Raw genomic sequence first — 21,730 nt, 5'->3', positions numbered from 1 at the left:
TCCTTTGGTGCTAGAAAAGCAGAAGGCGAGAAACACGTGACCAGGTGCCTAGCCTTCAAAATGGCAGCAAGAGCAGCCCTGTTCACTTGGTTCAGTACAGTGCCCATGCTCTCGTTTTGCTCTGGGGCTTTTGGGTGAGCCCATCATGGCTGGTGCAGGCCGGAAAGAGCTTGTGTATACACTCTGTTCCTATCCCCATCCCCCCACCCCCTTAGCCGAGTGCTTAATGGCCTCCAGTCACGTTGCTGGTTCTCTCCCCTCCCCTCAGTTTGAGCCAGGGTTTGCCATCGGCTCTGTAGGAATGGTGGTGAGGGGAAGGGGTTCAGGGGGAGTCCAGGCACCAAGGAAAGGTGAGAGTAGCTCCTGAGTTCCCTGCCTCATGACCTTGAACAAGAATGAGCTGTGGTAGGAGAAGGGGAGGCAGATTTTCCTGGGTTAGAAGCAGCTCCCTACAGCAGGGAAGGGGACTCAAAACTCTCTGTCACCCTGACCTCTTTGACTGGGTACCTTAATACCCAGTTTTTGAACCCAAGTGGCTCATGACCGTATGGACACTAGAGACTGAGTTGAAAGGCTTCAGCTTGGCGGAACAGAATGGGTATCAGGATTTCTACTGATGAGAGCTAAGGTAGGCCAGCACAACCCCAGGGAAACCTGCCAGAGAGAGATAAACCTCACCCACAGTTACAAGAGGATAAAGAACCAGGAAGTGAGAGGAGCGAGGGCTGTGGCCAGCCATTATTAAAGACCGCCATTACCTTGAGAAGTTGGACCTTTTAAAATTTACAACTTCCAGGGCTGGCGAGATGACTCACTACTTAAGAATGCTTGCTGCTTTTGTAGAGGAACTGAGTTCAGTCCCCAGGGCCCAGGGTGGGTATCACAACCACCTATGAATCTAGCTCGAGGGGGATCTGATGCCCTCTTTTGGCCTCCATGTGAGTACGCACTCACAGATGAAAAAAATAAGAACATGTAGAGATGAAAATGAAATCAAATTTGCAGCTACTAAACTGCAATTTAAACTCACACAGCTCTTGAGCTAAATTTGCAAGTTTTGAGCTCAGGTCCTGCACTCACTGTTCATCAGGATCAGGTTCTTCCGGTTGGCAGATGTTTCCTTCTGATAAAGCTGAGCGTGCTGGTTAGGTGACCCAGAGATACAGAACCTTAATTGATGGATTGTTCCGTCAGTTGACCTTTGGGCAAGTCTGCTGAGCATTTTCTTGATTAATGATTGATGTGGTGAGGCTGAGGCCACCTTAGGTGGTGTCAATCATGGGCCTGGGTATGAGAAAGCAGGCTGTGCAAGCCACGGGAGCAAGCCAGGAAGCAGCATGACTCCACGGTCTCTGCTTCAGTTCCTGCCCTGCTTGCGTTCCTGCCCTGACTTCTCAGTGAGTTGTAAGCTGTAAGGTGAAATAGCCTCTTCCATCCCAACTTGCTTTTTGTGATGGTCTTTATCACACCAACAGAAAGCAAGCCAGGACACTCCTGACTTCTGCTGGTTTAGACCTCATTGGAGAACTGTCCGTGCCTGTGGCCTCCTTTTCCTATCTAGAAGTCTGGAAGAGAAGCTGGCTTACTCTGAATCTTTATCATCGTAGGTGATAACCTTTGAGAGTTGTTTCTCTTGAGACTAGAAATTTGTGGAAGGCACCATAGGTCCTTAAAACTTAAGACTCCACATATCTATATGAGACTTAGTGGTCACCACAAGTTCAGGCTCCAAATGGACTGGGCCTAATTATTAAAGGGGTGGGAAGGGTAGGAATTTGGTTTTTGTTTTTGACTGATTATTTTACTAAGTAGTCATGGTATCATGGTATCAAACTGACTTCTAAAAATTTACCTTAATATCCATAGATTAGTAGCTCCCAGCCTTCATCAGAGAAGCCTTCTCCCCCCCCCCCCATGTACAGTGGTTAATACAGAAAATGACAACTGATCCATAGGTAATAAGTGATTATGGGCTATGAGGAAATGAGGAAATTGAGCTGGAATTGGCTTGGACGCTTTCACCCTGCTGGCTAACTTTCATAGAGCTGGAAGGTGCTATGCGGGTTCCTGGGGCAACAGGGCCGGTTATAAAAATGTCCTGTCCAGTCATGAACCATGTTGGCTACAGCAATGACCACCCTGGCAAGATGTGTTCCCATCAGGCAATAGCATCATGAATGTTATAGGGGTAACCGATTGCTTTCTGATTGAATTTAAGGCCCACTCCAAAGGAGATAACTGTTTTGTTTCTTTCCTTTCACACACACACACACACACACACACACACACACACACACACACACACATATATATGATCAAGAACCTGTGGTTGTGATTATGGAGCCCAGGACCCTAAATAGAACATGTGTATCACCCCTACCTCTGCAAGGCTCAGTGACCATCTTGGAAGAGAGGGTCGGTAGAATGTAAGAGCGAGAGACTAGGGAGAAGTGCCGCAGAGGAATGTGTTCTAGACATGACACCACCACCACCACATACACGCACTCACTGCAGCTGCGGTCACGTGCACAAGACTGGGCCTGGCAGTATTACATCATAGGAGGGAAAAGGGCTTCTAAGGCCCTAACCTTCCTTGAGGCACCACTGACAGCTCGTGTTGACTGGAGAAAAGTGCGTCTTTCTTGAGCATTGTACTCAGCAATATGTCATCCATGTTCTAGTAAACAATCTCCTACCCGCCCTCATGCAGGCTGCCTTAACACAACTCAGTGGGTCACACATGAAAAGAGATGTGAAAACAGGAGGGGATCTTGTTGGGAAAAAGAAAGGTTTCCCTGGAAGAAGAAAGAGGAATGAGCCAGGGTGACCGAGGTGAGAAGGATTAAAATCTCTTATATATGTGCATGAAACGGTCTAGAGGATTCATGAAGCTGCTCCCCAAAGGGTTTTACCAGCGGTAACTGATGGTGGGGGAGGAGGCTCTCCTACCCCTGGCACAGTCCCTAGTAAGTTGAGCAGGGGGTTCCGGTAACACAGCTTCTGTAGTTTGTCACTCGTTCTGGGCTCCTTGGCAGCTGCCTTTGAGTTATCCATGCTCCTGTAAGCCACTCCTCCCTCTTAATCCTGTGAGTTACCCTAGTAAGCTCACGGGAACCATTAAACAAGATTTGATAGACTCGCTCTTTGGTCTGCAACCAGGGCCCTATTTGGAGTAAATAGATATTGCCCATGTGTCCCTCGTAAAAGTCACACAACAGAAATACCCTCGAGAGTAGAAGAAAATGAGCATATGTTTCAAAACGCTGATAAGATTATTGGGGATTAGGTGACAAGATCTTGAATGACTTTTAAATCTCCTCTTCACCTTAGTTCTCCGTATCTTAAGTATCATGGTTATATATTTTATTCTCTGTACTTATGAATTGCTTTAAAAATCTAGTGACACCATTTAAGTCCTGCCAGAGAATGGCTGGGAAGAATGCAGTTTCACGTAACATTTAGAAGTACAGCAATTCAGACAGGTTTATTGGTCCGTGACTCATATTTAGTGGTTAAGCATAACGAATACCATAACAGATTACCTTCCAGTATTACAAACAGTAAGCTCCTAATCCACTGTCAGAACTGAAGGTGCCTTCCAAAGTTCACAGAAATGTAGATCTAGGCACCAGGCACCAAGAAGAAAGAGAGAGAAAAGGAGGTGAAGTCTATAGGTTCCGATTCTAACTTAAGATTTGCCCCTGCTGACTGTGGACTTTTACTTCAAGTCACGTAGTATGACTATGCCTTCTCTAGTGCCTTGATTTGTCATGAAATCAAAACAAAATAAAGAACCCGACAAACAGCCCTAATCAGAGGGCCTGAAGGAGGTAGCAGAAGCAATGTGGAAGCCAACGTGAAGGCCTTTGTTTGGGTTCTTCAAGGACAGGAAGGTGCTGTCTTTGGGTCTGGCCCATCACTGCTGAGGTCTGCACAGTTTCAGATTCTGGCTTCATTGCTTTCCCAAACGGTCTAGCTTACTGTTTGGTTCCACTGCTGAAGTCCGTCACTCGAGCTGTTTTGAGTTTGCTGGGACCCTTCTTGCCTCAGTTGTGCCTGACTTAGGGGCCTAACATGCCAGAGGCTCTGTGTCCATCAAAAGCCAACCCAAGACAGCGGTCCCTGAGTTCACACTCTCATGCCCGTGAAGATGCGCTTACGTAATGCTTTAGTAAGCTGTATTAACCAAAAGTAAGGAATCCAGAAAGAGAGATATTCCTAAGAGTAGGAAGGATTCCCAAGAGGGGAGAAAAGTAAACCATTGAGCCTCTTTGTCTGTGGCTTTTTACAGGGTCATATCAAAATCTGGTCCAAGGTTGGAGTAATTGCTTTAGGATTGCTTAGTTTTCTGGGCTCTCCTGGGTCAATTAGTGGAGGCTCACATGCCCTAAGCATGCCCCTCTGGCTGAACCCAGGGAAGTTATCATGAGGTCTGTCTATGACACACCAATCAGGGGGTGTCTCTGACTTCAGAGCTTTTGGCTTTTGGCCTTTACCGGGAGCCATTTGTCACTAGTTGGGTTGCTACCTTTGACCTTGAAGGTGTCTCAAGTGCTGCTACTTAAACACAAAACTCTTTTTCCTTCAGTTACCAAGAAGCAGCACCAGGTCTTCTTCATTATCTTCTTGTCTACAGAGTGGCCTGAAATAGGGCAGGACTTTCTTGGCACCTCTCTTCTCTTCTCTGCTACACTTCTCCGCATCATGCCACAATATACAGAAGAACAGTAGGGTCTTATGTGTTCTTCAAAGGCTTGAGGGAAGGAGACAGCTGGCTCTGTCGCTGGCCCAGAGCTCTGTCTTTCCTTTATCTAGTCAGCTTGGTTATCTCATCCCCAGCTGTGTGGCCTCTTTGTTATCATCTTCATTGCTTCAAGCTTTGCCATTTTAATTATTAATCTGCCTTTTAATCCCAGAATAAATTCTACTACATCAATTTGCAGTTTTACCAAGGGCTATTTTCCCTTACTACCTACAGAGAGCTGGCTCCTGCCTTGGTCTGATGACTTCAGGTACACAGAAGACAATTCAGGTAGCCTTCCTGCAGGTGGGATGTCCCCGCTGGTCCTCTCTGACTATGAGCAGCCCTTGACAGTGTTTCCTCTGATGGGAGATGGGAGGGTGCTTAAAAACCACTGCCTTGGGAGACAGCCTTGATGACCACCACCTCTCCTGTTAATTAATTATTGTAAGTGTATCAAGGCAGCTGAACACAGTCTCCGTCTATACAGGAGTCATACCATTCAATGGCAGCCCAGACATTTGGTTGGTTTTCTTTCCTACCCGTGCCTTTGTAGATGTGTGCCTTGCCTTATCCAAAAAGTAAGGTGGGTTTTAGATTTGTCTGCGTTGATTTCAGAGTGTTACGTCTGGCCTATGACTCCATCCTTTTGGAATTCTGATTACTCAGGGACTTGGATGTGACCGTTCGGTGACTTTGCCGTTATGCACCCGGTTCCACACAGTGCACTGGGCTTGGCAGGGCTGCCTGTGTGCTGTAAGATCCAGTGCTGTCCTCCCCATCTCCCTCCTTTGCTTCTGCTCTGAGAAACTACCCCGTCTTCATCCATTGCCTAGGTACTCTACCATCAGGCTTCTTTAAATTGAACTTAAACCTTAACAACTCTGCAAACATCTGTTTCCTGTTGCTGTAACAGAATGCCGGAGGCTAGGCACTTTGAGACAAAAAGACGTCATACTCTGGAGGCTTCCCGATTCCAATGGCTTGACTCTGACTCGGTTGTCGGGCCCTTGATTGTGTCACATGATGGGTGACATCGTCATGGTGGTTGCACCTGTGTGAGGGAGAGATCACAATGGGGAGAAAGGAAGTCCGGGACGGGAGGGGCCAGATTTGCTCTTTCCTAATAACTCTCATTTGGGAACTAAAAGCATCACTCCGTTTTGAGGATGATGACTCAACCACCTTGCATTAAATTCCACCTCTTAAAGATCTTGTCACTCCCTGCCTCCCCCCCCCAACTTCTTTAAATTGCTACCCTGGGGCAACCAGGCTTCTGATGCAGGCACCTTCAGAGACTAATTACATCAAGCCATGGCACTCTGAGAAAATGTCTCTTCTCACTTATTCTCTCTTTCTGTGTCCCTTGGCTCTGGACAACTGAAGGATGTCCTGAGCATGTATGTCCCGCTCAGTGGCTTCTTTCCTGGGAGGAGAGTGTCTGCCGCACATGAGAGAGTCAGGAAGGGATCGATTGTAGAGTTTGGAGACTGTTGCTAGACCCCACTCTCCCAGGTGACCCATTTATGGACATCTTTTGTATCCAGCCCCACTTGCCACCTTGTATACCTTATTCACAAGACTTGCAAACTAGTTTCAAGAAGTCCTGTTTGACTAACTCCTGTTTAATCTTCGCCAGGAAAGCCTCATGGAACAAAAGGTTGAATGAGTTTCATTCTACTTGCCTAGTTCTTGGTCGAGTCATGATTTCTCTTGGCAGCCTGTCTTCTGTGAGCACCAGAAGACAAGTCCAGTGAAAATTTACTTGAAAATGTCCCTGCTCCTTCAAAGATCTGGGCTTCAAACATCCCAGGAGCTCAGGAGAGGGAAAGTTATTAGTTATAGGTACGGAGGATGAAGGATACACATTCTCCTCAGGGGTCTGGTTGACTCGGGGAGGCACAGAATTTTCTGGCTTGTTTGGGCCATTGCCTAGAACAAGAGTAAAGTCTGCCTTCAAGCAGTTAAGCCTCACCCCCCCCCCCCCAGGCTGACCACAAAGGTTGCCAAGGGCTATTGGGCAAGGCACGGCAGCTGGCCCTGCGTAGGAGGACAAAGTTTAAACCAACAGAAAATGTCACTGGAAGGCACTGTAGAGAGCAGCTAAGTTCCAGAACCAGAGAAAGAAAAACCTATTGTTTTTTCTAGATGACCCATAGATCCAAGGTTAGACTCCTGGCAACGGAGTTGCACACGCATGTAAACATATGTTCACGCAACATCAGGCACATCACACTGTCCGTGCTTCTTCAGCCCCCTTTCTCATGGAGGAAATACATGGATTCTAGTTCGATAAACATATTTATAAATGCACACCACTTTTGAGTTGCTCATTTTTCCAAGGAACTCTGGGAGTTATTTATGAATACAGACAATCTAGAGTCCAAGGACACGTTTTCCAGTGACGCTGTGTTATAACCACCCTGTCTGACACCTTTAACACTAAATTCTTTAGAGCTGGCTCAGAGTGTCATGGACTCTAGCACTCGGATAGAAACCCGGAGTCCGGGAAATTTTCCATTCGCTTCTGGTGTTGACTTTTTATTGGCATCTATGACTGTTTGTTTCCCCTAAACTCTGGGGGTGACTAGGCAGCTGAGAGAGTCCAGACAGGAGTATATGTGTGGGTTTCCTATCTGCTAGCTGACGGTCTATATTCCTAATACGTCACTCCTTGTTCAGTGTGGGAGAAGAATCTGCAGTAAAAAATATGTGGAAACTTTCTACATATGGACCCCCTCCTCTCGGCTGTTCAATAAGATGAGGCTGAACTGGCTAGAGGGAGAAGTGTGGGTAACAGTCTCTACCTTGGGATAATGCTTAGAGGCTTGGGTGGCTTAGTGTCCTGCTATTGCTGCTGCTGCTTCTTCTTGTTCTTCTTGTTTTTGTTCTTCTTCTTCTTGTTGTTGTTCTTCTTGTTCTTGTTCTTCTTCTCTTCTCCTTCTCCTCCTTATTCCTCTCTTTTTCTTCCTCTTCTTTCTCTCTCCTCTTCCCGTCCTTCTCTTCCTCCTCTTCCCCCTCCTCCTCTTCTTCCTCATCTCCTCCTTCTCTTCCTTCTCCTTTTTTTCTCCCTTCTATGTCCTTCTACACCCCAATCTCTGCTTTGCCTACCCTATGAAGTCAGAAGCATCTCTGGAATGAAGCTAACTCACCCTGTAAGTCAGTGGCTCCCAGAAGACACTGTGTTTCTGAATGTTTTAGCTTGACTGTAAGCACATCAGCAGGCTGCAACCCCCCCTCCCCCCAGGAGGCAACTTCTTTGTCTGATGGTTTCTGGTCCACTCAGCTTCCCTACCTACTTTGTATCTTCATAGGAAGAAAACCAAAAGAGGGAGAAAAAAAAGAAAGAGAGGAGAGAGAAAGGACTGGGGTGGGGTGGGGAAGCAGGGGGAGAAAACAAGAGAGGACAGAAGTGAAAGGACATGGAGGGTAAGGAAGAATATAGAGAAAGGACTGGAGGAGAGAAACAGGCCTGGAGGAAGGGAGGAGAAGGAAGGGTGGAGGAGAGAGAAGCAGATGCCAGGGAGGAGCCTGTGACTGGAATGGGCAAGGAGGAAAGGCAGGGAGGGCTCCTTCTTCAGTCTGCTCCCTCTTGCCCTTCCTCTGTCACTGCGCTCTGCTGTGGCTCTCAGGAGAGTCAGGGTTCAGATCACTGAAACCCTGGTTCACCTGCTTCAGCTAAAAATGCCAGAAAGATGCACCAGCTCTGTCTCTTAAAGTCCAGAGATAATCTGGGTCAGACTGGTGAAGGGTACTTTCTCTGTCCTCCCTGGAAGGTCCTCCCTGAGTGTGTGGACTCCATCCTCGAGATTAGATCTGTGCTTGTCTCAGGAAGGCTTGACAAAGGAAGAAAAACTGTATTTATCAGAATACATTATAAGCATACATGACATTCTGGAAAAAAAAAGGCACCAATAGTGGCTGTCTTCAGGGTAAGCTTTCCACTATTGCCCAGAACTAGACTTATCTCTGTTGGCTGGACTAGCCCTGAAGGCATACACCAAGCCAGAGTAATCTGCTGCGAGTCTTTCCTTGGGCCTCCTTCCTTCAGACCTGTGGCTGAACCCAGTGTTGGAACAGGTCAGTCCTTCCCAAACCCGCTCCACACTGGAGCAAAGGTGGAAAACCATCTTTAGCTGCCTTGCAAGGCTAGGTCTTAGCGTCCATCCATTCACCGTGTGGCCCCGACTTGTCTCCCCATTGTAGGGAGCCTTGAAATTGGCACAAGACCACGCCAAGTTGCCTAGCCCTCCCATCCCACGGCAGTCTCTCAGGGTTGCGGTCTTTCCTGTCTGTGCCTACCTGGATCTTTAGCTTTTGTTAATTACCAGCTCATCATAGCTGCCTGGTGGCTGCCTGGCACAAGGCCTTCCAGGAAAGGGCACCCAGAAGGGTGAGGTAGACTATTAGGAAACCGCACAGTTCCTGACCGGACAAACCCTGTTCCCAAACCATTCGTCTGGATCACGGTTAAAACTCAAAGAGCTACAGCAGATGGGGCTCCACTGCTGCCCGGCTAAGGCATCTTGGGAAAGGAACTTAATATAGCAGGCTCATCTTTGAAACGGGTTGAAAACCATTTCCCAGAAGAAAGCCTGACCTAGATCCCTGCAAGCCCTTGTAGAGAGAAGGCAAAATCTAAAGAGGCAGCATCACCCCAGCGTGTCCAAGGGGCTGTTCTCTAGGGAAGAGTGGAAAATACTGGATGAAGAGATGGAAAAAGAGGAGGGGAGAGATTCTGTGTGGGTTCCCATGGAAGAAAAGTGGCAGCAAAGGGGTTCAGGCATTCACATCAATAACAAAGGTCAGCCACTGTCTTCTCCAGTTAGTGTGACAGTCATTCGGAGTTGCATAAAGACATCTAGGAAAGGGTAATGACAGTGACCAGGATGCCCATCAAGGCCTGTTGACAGAGCTTCTCAGTTCTGGAGTAGGCAGTTAGCGGACTTGCTTGCTGTGCTGACAGAGTCAAGATCAGCGTGGTGACAGGCCAGGCTCTTGTGACACTGACAGCATTCTCTTGAGTGCAGGGCCCAGGAGAGGCAGTACGTGAGAAAACCCTGCCCTATCCTCCTTCTCAGGATGCACCAGGCTGGCAGGTGTGATGCCCTGGGTCCCATCCCTCTGTCAAACTGAATGAAGTCTTATGATATTGCCTGGGGACTTGTCTTAGTGGACATTGCTCTGCAGCCTCTGTGTGTGTGTGTGTGTGTGTGTGTGTGTGTGTGTGTGTGTGTGTGTGTGTGTAGGGGGATGGGAGGAGATCCCAGGCCAGGCTCTGTCTGTGAAGAACTCCGAGCAGGTCTGTAGCTCTAGACCGGGTGTAGGTAGTGGCCTCATTTAGACTTAATGTGAGGTTAGACAAGAAGAGAAAGCCTGCCTTGTGAAACATGGGAGACTTATGTGCAGTCACGGTACTAACATTTCATAAGGGCTTGGCACGTTTGCTGAATGCTTCTGGCTTGCTGCCTAGCTCTGCGTTTCCTGTTCATAGTTCCCCAGATGTGTCACGGCAGGATTAAAGCCCCAAGAGGGTTCTGACACAGGCGTCATCAGGAACCCACTTTCTCTGGGTCGTTTGACAAGATGTTAGCTGTCACTCCTGTGCTGCCCCCCAGACCCGGCCCAGTGCTCTCTTAGAAGGAAAGAAACAAGTAACGCTGTCCAGGACTGACCACAAAAGGGAGTTTTGTTTTGAATAGCCAGCATCAGGTCAGCAGACTTCATCCCGAGAAGAACCACTGCTGGGTGATCTTCAGAGTTCCTGGTGCCCTGAACCATGAACCACACCGGCGGTAAGATGGCTCACTTCGCTTTATGGTTTTCTGTCTCAGTATTTTTCCTTCTTTTTGGGGTGAGTAGAGACGTTTACTTACACGCCGATGAGCTAGTTGGGAGGGACAAATGGAATCAGAGTAAAGATAACATTGTTTTGTTCACTGAAAGGAGACGTGGGGTTTCTTGATATTCTGCATCTCTGTGGGCACACTTACCATAAAGATGCGTGGATGAGCAGGCTAAGATCACCTGTGATTAGGTTTCATTATGTGGGAGATTCACTGTGAAATACATGGATATTGTATGGTGGTGTAAGTGCATTTAGGGCTTATGTGCACACTCCTTACCCGTTCACACCGCTTACTAATTTTATGTTATCATAGTCTTGGCTTTGCATCAGTGGCGATGGTTATAAGGGGAAGGTCATTTTGTGAGGTCGTTTGAAATGCTGCTGTGGACATGAGAACTGAGGCATCACTTTGCCTTAGTGGCCACCGTTTAGAGGGGCATGCTCTCACTCGAGAGTTTGTTGAGGGCCCTGCGTAGTTATCCCCGGGAGCTGCTGGTTCCCTATGGAGTCATTATGTACTCTATAGGCATCACTTGCGCACACTTCCCTCAACGAGGTTTAAAACACAGCCTTAAAACCATGTGCACGCCTTCCTATTTGTTTTGCTGTGGAGACAGAGTCTCACTCTGGAGCTCCCTGTTGGGAAGTGGTGTATATGGCAATAGAGAAGACTGTGTATGTACTCTCAGTGAGGAGTGTCAGCTTTGCCCTGATTTCTTCCTGGATGCCTTAACCTTGTATCTCACCAGTTATATCTCTGATCACTATAGCAACAACAAAAATGGGGCAGAGCCAGAAAGAATAAAGGCAGGAAATAAGAAAACAAAGGGAGGGAGGGGAAACAAAATGAAGCGTACTGTCTTCAGTTTGATTGAGGTTCACAGATCCCAAATTATTTTGTGAATGATGCTTGTTTTGTGCTGTGTTGGTGAGCTTTTGGATTGCTAGCATGTGGGGAGGAATTCTCCCAAAAGTGAAGACAGTCAAGGACTAAAGTGTTTGGTATGTGCCTGCATTTACGAACTGGCCTCCTGTGGGCTGTGTGTTCAGTGCCAATTCTCCGTGTTCACTATAAACATGATGATCTGTTGGGAAACGAGGAAATGAGAATTGTCCAGAAGGTTTGGGAATACTTTCTGAGATTATCATGCTCATTCTAGTAGCGTAAGTCATTTTTGAAAGATTCATAAAGTCATTCTCAACCACACATGCACGTAAGAGTCTGGGCCCACAGACCTTACTGGCAGAAGCCTGACAGTCAAATTAGAAGAAAAACATGACTACCGTTATCAAGAAAGCCCATATGGTGAAGGGCTGTTTCTAGAAGTTGCCTTTCAAAAACCGGCAGACAGTACTTGTTCATGGTTACACAGGTAAGTGTATAAAAGAGAGAGAAGAACGGCACGTACTTGCAAGAGGAACACGTGAGTGAGCCGTTGCGCATCCTTTGTCTGAAAAATCTGGTCTGACTCTTTCAGTCTGGATTCAGAGATTTCAGTGTTGTGGATTATGAAGACTCAATGGCTGAAGACTGTGTAAATATTTCAAACTATTCTGGTCCCAAACATTTCAGATACGGGAGATTTAACCTGTACCGCTAGTGAGTATCTTGCTTTCTGGATATGTCTGCATTTTTTAAGAAATAAACCCATACTACTTATATTTTATTACCCTAATTTACCTTCCAGCAACATAGTGTGAGCAACTTTTCATAGCAATGGATTTCTCCCCAATGGGTTGGGGAGATGGTTCAGTGGGTAGAGAGAGCTCACCATGCAAGGGCAAGGAACTGCATTTAGTTATCCAGCACCCATGCGAAAGCTGGTGTATCGGCCAGTGTTAATGACTCTAGCACCAGGGAGACAGAGAGGCAGGGCCTGGGAGCTCACAGGCCAGCTGGTCTAGCCAACTGAAGAGTTCTAGGTTCAGTAAGAAACCCTGACTCAGAATTGGGGGTGGAATAAAAAGGTAGTGAAATGGTTGAGGAAGACACCAGAGCACACCCTCTGGCCTCCACACATGCCCAAGTGTGTTCTGGCACACATGCTGAGCCCCACACTTTAAAACATGCTGCAAATCTTATTTGATCTATTTGGTCCATGAGACATTGTTTTCTTCTCTATTATCAGCACTATGATAGAGAGCATCATTGCAGTTGAATCTTTGCAGCTCCTAGTGAATATTGCCTTGGGATAAATCCCTAGAGGTAGAACCCATTGCTTAATTTATCCTTGGAGTGCTCTATGTAAGTTCCCATCCCCTGTGTATTAATACAATCTGGCAAATTGTCACTAGCCCTGATTCATTCTATCTATCTATCTATCTATCTATCTATCTATCTATCTATCTATCTATCTATCTATCTACCTACCTACCTACCTACCTGAATTGTGCTAGCCTGAACAATTGGCAAAGGGCATTTTCATTGTGTTGATTGACTTTGGGAAAGAAAGACTTTCTGGAAACTGGCTTCTCTGTCCTTTGGGTTAAATTTATCTTTTTTTTTCTGGTTATTTAACATCAAAGTAGTGACCTTTTACCGTAACTTCTGCCAACCCAGTTTCAGAGGTCTGTGACCTCCTTTGAAAGTGTGCTGAGGGGGTGGGGCTTGCTTCTTTTGCTCTGACTTTTACCTGCGGTGGTGGGGGGACCACCTCATTTTTGTGGTTTTATCTCGTCTTTAAAGTTGACTTAGATTCTGCTCCAACCACACGTGGAATGCTGGAGATAAAAACAGTCTCCAACTTGTCCTTTTGTCGTCCGTGTGCATTTAGGACATCATGCCAGCCTCTCACAGGCATCGTCGCTGCCTGTATGCTTTGTTTTTGTTTTTTAAATCATCCCAGATAGGGCTTTTCTGGGGTGACCAGATTGATTTTTTTTTCTATTGAGTGTGCCTGTGAAGTTCTTAACGGGTGTTTCTAAGCAAGGAAACGGGGACTTGACCAGAGCATGATTTGAAGGGGAGGAGAACAGAGAGGTTGACTCTCTCCCCAGCCCTTCTATGCCGATCAGGACCTGGCAGATGTTTGTCCTGGGGGATGAGAGCTTCTGCTGGCCAAAGCACTTGCAGACCTGAGACCCAGCCTCCATCCCTTTTACAATCACACAGGGAGGAACCATTATTGCTAGCTTGTTTTGAAGGTTAGGAAGCTTGAGGCATAGAGAAGTGACTTGGGTAAAATCTTATCAGAAGTTGGTATAGAGGTAGGATTCTTGGTGCACACAGCCTTATCCTGGAGCCAAGGGGACTCAGGGAAGATGCCATGTCATGTGGTTCTGGGCTACTATAGTCCTTGTGGTTCACTTAGGTGTGTGTGCACATTATGGGTTTTCTCTTTCTTTCATTTTAAAAAATACATGGTATCCCATATTTCTCTCATAAACTTAAGCATCACCAAAGATGAATCCCAAAGCTGAAACTTGATGAGCCACGTTCGCATGATGCCACAAATGGAAAATTCCACTCAGGAACCTTTGCTTCATACAAAAGATTACTCAAAACGTTCTGCCAGGTAGTGCGCGGGACATGCAGGTCAAATAAATGGATCTCGTGTCTATATTTAGATCTCGTCTTCAAGGTGTCTCTTCATCTTCACGCACATAGTCCAAGATGTGAAGAGAAAAAAAAAATCCCACATACTCAGACACTTTTGTCCCAGGCCAGGTAAAGGATACTCATTATTTTTCTCCTCTTGAGCCAGAGGAGCAAGCCAAGACCCAGAATGTCAGTAAATAGCCCACCATGCAACCCATCAACCTCTATCAAGTGTGCTTAGCTTCAAACCCATGGACCACGGGTTCTGGACAGCTGTGTCCTCTTGTTTGTGCTTCTTCCATTAAAAGTCCTGAGATCATAGCACTGCTGCCTTGGGAGGCATTGAGGCAGCAATCTCAGGCAAGTCGGCCTTCCCGTGGAGGTGAGGGAGAGCTCATCCTTAATTTCTCTGAGTCGAGAGGGGCTGAATACCCTGTCTGGGTATTCGCTTTATGTCCTCAACATAAAAATGATAGTTGCTTAACGTAGGCCGGGAACTGTTTTCTGCTTCCATCTGCAGAGCCTCCACGCCATCTTCAAGGAAGTTCAGAGGTTCCCTGAGAAGGCTAGGATGAGGCGCAGGCTTAGAAATGGAGCCAGTTACAGTTTCTCAGGAACAATTTCTCTGTCTTCCCTCTGCTTAGCTGTCCTGGTTATGATATGGGCACGAACACAATTATAGTGGATTTTTGTTTACTTTTGGCTAAATGTTTCCATGAACTGCTGGAGTTTTGAATAGAAATACCTTACCAGCAGTGTAGTGGATTGGATGCAGGGCCTTCTGCTCTCTAGGCAAGCAGCTGTACCCCTGAGCCACATCTCCAACCCGAACAAAACCTTGTAATTTCAAAGTAGGATACCTAAGTACTAACAGCAGATGGTTTATTGGTCTTTATACATCTCCTTCATAAATGTAACTTCCGGCATCATCTAGATGGAAAGAATATTGTGTTGCTACTGATTTTTTTTAAGTAGTAGGTGACACACAGTTTACCTACTTCTGTGCTTTAAGAGCCTGTTTGGCAAAGTGTCCCTCACCTCTCTCCTTTCTGCAGCCCCTTCTTTCTCTGGTCTTTCATGACAGCTGCTCTCCTGGGGGCTGTTTGATGGGTGCCCACTACTTCCGTGCTTACAGGGCACACCATCCTGTCCCTTGTCTCTGTGTCTAACAAGCTGCATTTTTAACTCCCCGGAGGTCACTGAAGTTGTTTGTAGCCTTTTGCTGTCCTCATTAGGATTGCAATGAACAACAGCTTGCCCATGTCACTTTGCACAAGTTCAAGCACACGGTCCTGTAGGCCAAATGCGACTCAGATATGCGTATTTCCCATCCACTCCTTGCCAGCTGATACCAATGAGCAGCCTCATTAGAAATATCTGAGAGTGTTGCCCTATGTACATTATGCTTCCCCAGTAAGCGTGTGTGTGCGCGCGTGCACGCATGTGCATGCACGTGCCTGTGTTCACTCTTACATGCATGTGTGGAGGCCAGATGTTGATGTCAGGTGACTTTTTCCATTGCTCTTTTTCTCATTTGTTTTTGAGACAGGGTCTTCCCTTCTACCCGGAGTTTGCTGTTTTGGCTAGAGTGCCTTGTCAGCAGGTCCCCAGGATCCACTGTCTCTGCCCCATTCAGTGCTGGGGTTACAGGTTCATTGCTGCCCAACCTAGTTTTTATGAGGCCTGTGGGAGCATACAAAAAAAAAAAAAAGAAGAAAAAAGAAAAGAAAAAGAAGAAAATTGCGAGCAGTTGTCAGTCTACCCTGAGCCTGAACTGGCTGCTGACTACCAACATGAATGCAGAGAGGGGGTATTCAGGAGGGTCCTGCCACCTTGAGGGTACCAGATAAAACTTAGACCTAGTGATCATGGCTGCTGATCTCCCTGAGATTCTGCCTGGTGTTATAGTATCCTCAGCATCTCAAGACCTGGAGAAGCTGTGTGTGTCGTCCTTTAGATCCTTGTCTATAGCTGGGGGTGGGGTTATGGTCACCTCTTCCTAGGCACCACTGCCTGGACAAATGGGGAGGCCAAGACTTCCCGACTTTGATGAACAATGAGCATGGACAATTATCCTTTAGAGCTGAACAAAGTTTCTAGGAAGTCCTGCCGACCACAGAGAGAGTGAGCTGGAATTCTCTTACAAGTCATCTCTCCCTCTGGACCATTACCGTGGGCTGATTTACTTATGAGTCTACAGTGGTGGTTGGGTGTGGGCTGGACCAGGGCTTACATTCCTAGTGATTCTAAGCCCATGTTATGAAAGAGACAACACGGTTTTGATCAGACACTCAGTCCCAGCTCTAGGGTAAAACTGTCCTAGGTGATCATTTGTGGCCAGGGCAGGGTAGAGTTAATGTGTCTGTGTGTGGGAGTGGAGATGTTTGGGATACGGCTTTCAGTCAATGTGACCCTGGGGAAGCAGTGATGGGGCAGGTTTCTGCGGACCCAGGTGTACCTGGGCAGCAAGTGGGTAGCTGTTAGGACAGCTAACATTGTAGCAGCTTTGTCTTCTGGTCCAGGGAGGAGGACAAGAGTTATTTCTGAGAAGTGACTCGGTAAGCTAATTCCAAACACATGACCCAGACAGAACTGCTCCAGGCAGACTCATCAGAAGCCTCAAGGTGTCATCCACAGCACTGAGTGAAGAGGTGTAGGGGCATTTCAGTGGTATTTTAATAAATAAAGCCTGCCTGAAGATCTGAGAGTGAAACAGCCTCACTGGTCAGCTTTATAGACCAGATTATGGTAACAATCACCTTTAATCCCCCCCAGTAGCCACAACGACACGCATCTTTAATCCCAGTGCTGCTTGCCTTTAATCCCAGCCCTAGAGAGGAATATAAAACGGGGGAAGACAGCTCTCAGACAGTCTCATTCTGAGATTCTGGGAGGCAGGATCGCCCTTTCAGACTAGATCGAGGTAAGAGCCAGTGACTATTTTGCTTTTTCAGATCTTCAGACTGAACCCCAGTTTCTGACCCTGGGTTTTTATTAAGCGTGCATCAGAGAGGTAAGGGGAGTGTGGTCGCCTCTGGTTGTCTGCAAGGGACTGGTTCCTGAGGCACCAAAGTTCAAGAATGATCCACCTATTACACAAAATATATCTCCAGATAGACAGTCTTCTGTACTCCTTACACTGTTTCTACATAGTCTAATATCTAGACAGTGTAAACGCTACACACACGTTATCATGCTAGACTGTTTGCACAGACATATTTGTTTCGGATATTTCCCACCCGTGGTTGTCTGAACACATGAAGGTAGAATGTATGGCTATGAAAAGCCAATTCTTTACAAAACAGGAGTCCAGGAAACAATAAAGCTTGACGTGTATCTGTAGAAATTCTAATCGAAACACATACTTTAGGATTTAGGGATTCTTGGTGTTTGGTTTTCCTCAACCCATGCATGATGCTTGTTTAGCCTTTGATCCCCGTGTGTTGATATTCGAAGGCAGGGTCTCCTGTAGATACTTAAATTCTGAGCTTAAGGCCCTCATACATGCGATTAGCACAGAGGCTAATTAGAAGCTGCCTAGCTTTTATTTGGCCATGTGCATACCCAACAAGAAGCCAGGCAGGCGCTGGCAAGCCTGGAGCCGAGCTGTCACTGGACAGGGGATCTGCAGGTACCCGGACCTTGTACTTCCAGCCTCCAGAACTGTGGGAAATATTCATTTGTTGTTTAAACCACTCTGTCCATGGTCACTTGTTACAGTAGTCGCAACAAACTGAGACACCGTGCCTCATCAATTCACAACGATGATGTGAACAGGTTTTAATAATAATAATAATGATAATAATAATAATAAATCATCTTCCCAGGGACTTCTGTCAAGGTTTGTCTGAATACTACCAGAGCAGCCAAAGAGCAAGAGATGACATTGTTTTAATGCTATGAGACATTGTTCTAGTGCTATGGGACTTTGTTCTAGTGCTATGGGACATTGTTCTAGTGCTATGGGACATTGTTCTAGTGCTATGGGACTTTGTTCTAGTGCTATGGGACTTTGTTCTAGTGCTATGGGACATTGGACATTGTTCTAGTGCTATGGAACATTGTTCTAGTGCTATGGGACTTTGTTCTAGTGCTATGGGACTTTGTTCTAGTGCTATGGGAAATTGTTCTAGTGCTATGGGACATTGTTCTAGTGCTATGGAACATTGTTCTAGTGCTATGGGACATTGGACATTGTTCTAGTGCTATGGGAAATTGTTCTAGTGCTATGGGACATTGTTCTAGTGCTATGGAACATTGGACATTGTTCTAGTGCTATGGGACATTGGACATTGTTCTAGTGCTATGGGACATTGGACATTGTTCTAGTGCTATGGGAAATTGTTCTAGTGCTATGGGACATTGTTCTAGTGCTATGGGAAATTGTTCTAGTGCTATGGGACATTGTTCTAGTGCTATGGGACTTTGTTCTAGTGCTATGGGACTTTGTTCTAGTGCTATGGGACATTGTTCTAGTGCTATGGGACTTTGTTCTAGTGCTATGGGACATTGGACATTGTTCTAGTGCTATGGGACATTGGACATTGTTCTAGTGCTATGGAACATTGTTCTAGTGCTATGGGACATTGGACATTGTTCTAGTGCTATGGGACATTGGACATTGTTCTAGTGCTATGGGACATTGTTCTAGTGCTATGGGACATTGTTCTAGTGCTATGGGACATTGTTCTAGTGCTATGGAACATTGTTCTAGTGCTATGGAACATTGTTCTAGTGCTATGGGACTTTGTTCTAGTGCTATGGCAGCATGTTTACATCCTTTGTGGGCACCTGGCTCGTTTGCCATTGGGGCAGAGGGTTGTTAGACTTGAACATGGCTTTTCTGTAGAGACACTGAACCTCTTGGCACTACATTGGTTACTCTTGTCTGAGACTAGCAGTGGGGCTGCTCAGGCATTGCTCCCCAGAGCATAGCCCAACGTAACCACAAAGCCAACACATTCCAGAGCCATAATTATGCCCCCAGAGGTTGATGTTACCTCTATAATTGTAGAACTTGACTGGAAATCATGAGTCAACCACTCTTAAATGCTTTCTGGCCTACAGTTTTATTTGCTGGCCTGTTGACCTTGCTGGCTGCTCTGGAGATGGATGAGTGGCCATCTAGTCTTGGAAGCTGCACCTTCTGGCCTAGCCTCTTGGTCTAGGGACTGCTTCACCAGGAAGCCCCAGAACAAAGGGTTAGCAGACATCCAGTTCCTCCGTGTGACATCTGGGAGCTCTTAAGGCATTGCTTACATTTCTCCCATGGGTTTTGTAATTTTCAATTTCTTCCTAGGGAAACTGGGATTTGGGGATAGGAGTTATGTTTCTTGGGAAAAATCAACAGAAGACTTTGGATTTGAAAGCTGGTATTCTGGACTCTCAAAGTTTGTGGAAATGACAAAGTGACCCAAGGAAAACAAACAGTAGTTTGTGAATGTATTTTTTTAAGTATTTTAATGTGTTTTTTTAAATATATTTTTGTTTTATGGGTCTGCATGTATGTCTGATGAATATATGTGCTCCTGGAAGTGACTAGAAGGTGTTGACTCCTTTCATAACTACAGATAGCTGTGAGTCACCACCACATGGGTGCTGGGAACTGAATCGGGACTTCTGCAAGAGTAGCAGGTACTCTTAACTGCCGAGTCCCTATAAAGTTTATTTTTAAAGAGAGGTATTGAGCTTTTGTTTTTTTTTTTTAACTAAACAGCTTAGAAGTACTTTAATAAAATAGATCCCATTGGTGGTAAAAAGAGATGCTGGGCTATTGGCACAGCTGGTATCTAAACACTCCTCCTAGGTAGAGTATGGGATCAATAACAGTGAGTGTTATTCTCATGAAGCACCTACACGCTAGCGTCACCAGTCCCAAATAACTTGGTGGCATGAACGTGTATTGAAGCTTTTGACTTTGTGATGGGGTTACATCTTGAGAAACGGAACATAAATTGGAACTGTTACTGGACAGCGCACACAATCCGCTGGCCTTGCCAAACACTGCTGCTTGGAGCACAGCAGACTCTCGAGTGACTGTTGATTGACAACCTGGCTGATTGGGAATCTTGCTGCAGCTGCCCAACATTGGTCAAGTATGACATTGCAAACTAGCAGCCCAGCAAGAGACCCAGATTCACAACACAAAGCACAATGTCTATTGAAAGAGCATCGGAAGGTGTAAATTGCGAGCTGAGACCCTGTGACTCCGAGTCAGTCTACAGGAGAACAGTGTCCGGACCATAAGTTTTTCAGCTTGCTAACACCAAGCAGGTTCAGGCTTCCCTTTACCAACCCTGGTGGATATTACCCCCACTGGCACCTGTAAATACAGTATCTCTTTTAAAAGGTATCATGTAAAAGTCTTATTTTTTCAGTCCCAGAAAGGATCAGCAGAAAGCCTCTGAGAAGTTTGACAATAATTTATGCTCACACCAATGTGTACTTTATTTAATAATAAAGTATACATCCAGGCATCATGGGAAACCCACTAGCAATTTCTGTGGACTAGTTAAACAGATTCTACAAGAAGTGTGGGGGGGGGGCAGAAATCTGGTCTCACCATTAGCATCGCCTTTGTCTTAGCTGGTCACTAAAGGACATTCATTTCTCAGGATTTCTTCCCCAGAGAGGAAAAAAATTATAATTCTACCCTATGATTGCACTCAGCAGCGACAGGACGTATATCGAAACTTCTTTGACTTCAAATCTCATGTGAACCTGCGGTAACTACCTGTTTGAATCAATTTCCCTCAAGGTTTAAGCGCTTTTCTTTTTTTTTTTTTTTTTTTTTTGGGTTTTTATTTATTTTTTTTTTCATTTTTTTTTTAATTAATTTATTTATTTATTAAGGATTTCTGCCTCCTCCCCGCAACCGCCTCCCATTTCCCTCCCCCTCCCCCGATCAAGTCACCCTCCCTAATCTGCTCGAAGAGCAATCAGGGTTCCCTGACCTGTGGGAAGCCCAAGGACCGCCCACCTCTATCCAGGTCTCCTAAGGTGAGCATCCAAACTGCCTAGGCTCCCCCAAAGCCAGTACGTGCAGTAGGATCAAAAACCCTCTGCGATTGTTCTTGAGTTCTCAGTATTCCTCATTGTCCTCTATGTTCAGCCAGTCCGGATTTATCCCATGCTTTTTCAGACCCAGGCCAGCTGGCCTTGGTGAGTTCCCGATAGAACATCCCCATTGTCTCAGTGTGTGGGTGCACCCCTCGCGGTCCTGAGTTCCTTGCTCGTGCTCCGTCTCCTTCTGCTCCTGATTTGGACCTTGAGATTTCTGTCCCGTGCTCCTCTGTCTCTGTCTCCTTTCATCGCCTGATGAAGGTTACTATTCATGAGGATGCCTATGTGTTTGTCTTTGGGTTCACCTTCTTACTTAGCTTCTCTAGGAACATGCATTATAAGCCCAATGTCCTTTATTTATGGCTAGAAACCAAATATGAGTGAGTACATCCCATGTTCCTCTTTTTGGGTCTGGCTTACCTCACTCAGGATAGTGTTTTCTATTTCCATCCATTTGTATGCAAAATTCAAGAAGTCCTTGTTTTTTACTGCTGAGTAATACTCTAATATGTATATATTCCATACTTTCTTCATCCATTCT

At 46.1% G+C, this 21,730-nt stretch overlaps 1 protein-coding gene across 2 annotated transcripts in view; it reads left to right on the top strand.

Annotated features, from left to right (window-relative positions):
- The first annotated feature begins 10,269 nt into the window (after positions 1-10,269).
- Il1r1 (interleukin 1 receptor type 1) overlaps positions 10,270-21,730 on the top strand; it is a 71,075-nt gene continuing 59,614 nt past the window's right edge. The window contains exon 1 of one of the 2 annotated variants that reach the window (XM_075980299.1): positions 10,270-10,536. The gene's annotated coding sequence lies outside the window, so the exon portion shown is untranslated. The remainder of the gene's footprint in view (positions 10,537-21,730) is intronic. The other variant, XM_075980302.1, reaches the window with a different exon arrangement.

This window comes from Microtus pennsylvanicus, chromosome 7 (assembly GCF_037038515.1).
Source record: "Microtus pennsylvanicus isolate mMicPen1 chromosome 7, mMicPen1.hap1, whole genome shotgun sequence".
Lineage (NCBI taxonomy): Eukaryota > Metazoa > Chordata > Mammalia > Rodentia > Cricetidae > Microtus > Microtus pennsylvanicus.
Note: the sequence above shows the minus strand (reverse complement) of the source record. Positions and strands in the feature narration are given on the sequence as shown.